A 3,176-nucleotide genomic window follows, 5' to 3' on the forward strand; every position below is an offset into this window, starting at 1 on the left:
CACACACACACACACACACACACACACACACACAATCACCCGGTACAGGCCAAAATGGAATCTCTTCTAATTGTCTTAAACGGTGATAAACCCAGCTCTCCATCCTTTGGAAGGGTACCTGCACCTCTCTGCGTTAATCTAACCCCCTTCCAGCCCCCCCTCAAGCTCTGTTTCCAGCTAGCTTTGAAAATGGATTAAAGATTCAAAGCTCCCTTCAGTCTCCACCCACAGGATCAAAGGGTGAAGATGGGGAGCCTGGGGAAGCAAAGCGGGGGAGGAATGCAAGACGGAACAGGCCCCTAACTTTTGAACTGGCAGATGAGCAAGCAATCCGTGGGGCTCCTCCCTTCCTCTGCCAAACCACCCCAGGGTGGAGGGGGAGGATAGGGGGGGAGAGGAGCAGCCCCCCCTGTTCTGCACAACCTGTGCCCTTGAGAAATAAACACAACCACCAGCAAAGCCAGGCACACGCCTCAGCTGCTGCTAATCCCCCGTGCCAACAAGACAAAGCAGGAGCCCAAAAGGGCCCTGAGCTGTGAAGGGTTTTCTGCATCTGCATCCGGCACGCAAGTATAGAGGGAGGGGACGGCCCAGTGCAAATACACGGCCGGGCTGGAGAGCTGGGAATAAAGGTACAGACACCATCTCCAGACAAGAGAGCAGTGTTCCACCTGCTGCCTTGACTCCACCACCCTCTAGCGGCCGCACTGGGGACCTGCAGCGGATGGGCCGGCCGAGGGCTCATTGGAGAAAGTGGGTCATTATATTGGGTCTTGGGGCTGTCTCCCTCCCTCCTTCCCCTCCTTCTCTGACCCTCTGTCTTCTTTCCAGTGAAGTAACCATTTGTTCCTGAGTGGCTGAGATCACCCATTCTGGCATTTCCAGGGTAGGACCCCCCGCCCAGGAACTACAGGTATTCCCAACGCAGCTCAGCTCCAGGAATTCTCTCTCTGGGGGTCTCCAAGGGTCCCCCCTGTCCTGCAATCCCAGAGAATCAGCACTCTGTGCACAAGCACTCTTCATACTGCGTGTTCCAGGGTACTCACTCCCCACCGATGGGAAATCCTTCTCCTTACAACGGGGAGCCGCAAGTTCAGAGAGGTTTCAGCATTCGGGGGACTAACTGACCCTGTAGTTCAAGACAAACAGTGCCAAACTGGCTAAGAAGCCGGATAACCCCACGCCCGTGGGCTCAGGTCCAAACAGCTATGAGCTTCCCAGGCTCTGGTTGGTGGTTGTTTTTGTGCCAGGCTTGGGGCTTGAACTCAGGGCCTGGGCACCATCCCCGAGTTTCATTTGCTCAAGACTAGTGCTCTACCACTTGAGCCACCAGCAATACCTTCAGCTTTTTGGGGTATTTATTGGAGATGAGTCTCACAGATTTTCCTGCCTAGGCTGGCTTTGAACCACAATCCTCAGATCTCAGCCTCCCGAGTAGTTTGGACGACAGGCGTGAGCCACCAGCGCTCTGGCTGGTCGTTACTATACCAACCCAACAACAGCCAACTGATTTCACCCCAAGTGCTCATGGCAAGTCTGTTTGCCCTCCATCTCTGGTGGCACAGGCTGCTAGAAGAGGCTACGTCCTTGAGAGAATCTTCGAGAAACCACTTTCAGAAAAGAGGTTGGAAGCCAGGCGCCAGTGGCTCAAGCCTGTCATCCCAGCTACTCAGGAGGCTGAGATCTGAGAATCGCAGTTCAAAGCCAGCCAGGGCAGGAAAGTCTGAGACTCTGATCTCCAATAAACCACTCAGAAAACCGGAAGTGGCGCTGTGGCTCAAGTGGTAGAGCACTAGATTTGAGCTGAAGAGCGCAGGGACAGCGCCCAGGCCCTGAGTTCAAGTCCCATGACCGACCAAAACAAAAAGATTGGTCTGACCAAGACAGCCAGGGAGAAGAGTTGGGGTCACTATCTCTCCCAGATACCAACCCCCCCACAACGTGGTCTGCCTTCGTGGTCCTGACTCCCCACCTTGCCCCACCCCACATCCATCCTGTGTTCATGCCATTCTGGGGAGCCGCTCCTCAGCCTCCAGTCTCCACGGTAGCTGGCAGCCCCTCCCCGATCTCCACACCCACTACGACGCCTCCACCGGGAAGCTAGACACACCGTGCCGCGGGGGGCAGCCAGGCAGGCCGCAGGTTGGACAAACTGCAGGACTGCAAGGCCACTGGTCCCCCAGATTTGGATGTTTGGGGCCCCTGACTGCCGACAGCAAGGTCACAGATTCGCCTGCAAAGCACTTCATGCAGAGTTGTGATGATTCCTCTTCCTGGGTCTCCACCAGTCCTGGGGCTTGAACTCAGGGCCTGGGCCCTCTGGTCTTGACCTTTTTGTGTTCCAGGCGGGCCCTCTACCACTTGAGCCACACCTGCACTTCTGGCATTTTGCCAGTCTCTCAGACTTTCCCTGTCCAAGCTGGCCTCAAACGGTGATCCTCAAATCTCAGCCTCCCGAGTAGCTAGGATGACAGGCGTGAACCACTGAGCTGAGCTCTGAGTTTCGCTTCTCTTAGCTGCTCCATTCTTCCCCAGGCTCCCTCCTCCACCAAGCCAATCTCACATTCGCATCTCAGCATTCTGCTCAGATCTGCAATTCCTCTCCCGTGCATCTATTTCATACAGACTTATTGAACACCTGCTTGGGAGCCCTGGGTACTGAGCTAGAAACCTGCAATCCAGCAATGGATGTGTCAGACAAGACCCTAGGACACCTGGCAGAGTTGTTGTTTTATTTTGGGGGGGGGGGAAGGAGGCTGGAGGGAAAGACATCCCTGAACCCAGGAACGAGTAGCTTCACATGGTTACAAAATTCAAGCGCATCACAAAGCCAAGGCGCCAAGGGACGGCGCTGCTCCAAACGAAGCCGCTGAATTAACAGCCAGTAGCTGGAGAGGCCAGGAGAGAGGCCAATGGAGAGACATTGCCTGGGGGAGGCGGGAGTGCAGCAGCGCCCCCCAGTGGCGGAGGACCACAAAATACAAGGGACAACCTGAACCTCCCAAGCGCGCTCTCTCTCTCTCTCTCTCTCTCTCTCTCACACACACACATTAAACCTATTTCCAATGCTCCCAGCACAGTGCTCGGTACCTTCCTAGTGCATCCTGTCAGGTCTGATCTTCTCCCAGAATTCTGCACAGACACATCTTCCCACAGGAACAGGGTGGGACACAGGA

The sequence above is a fragment of the Dipodomys ordii genome, unplaced genomic scaffold, assembly GCF_000151885.1.
Source record: "Dipodomys ordii isolate 6190 unplaced genomic scaffold, Dord_2.0 Scaffold29, whole genome shotgun sequence".
NCBI lineage: Eukaryota > Metazoa > Chordata > Mammalia > Rodentia > Heteromyidae > Dipodomys > Dipodomys ordii.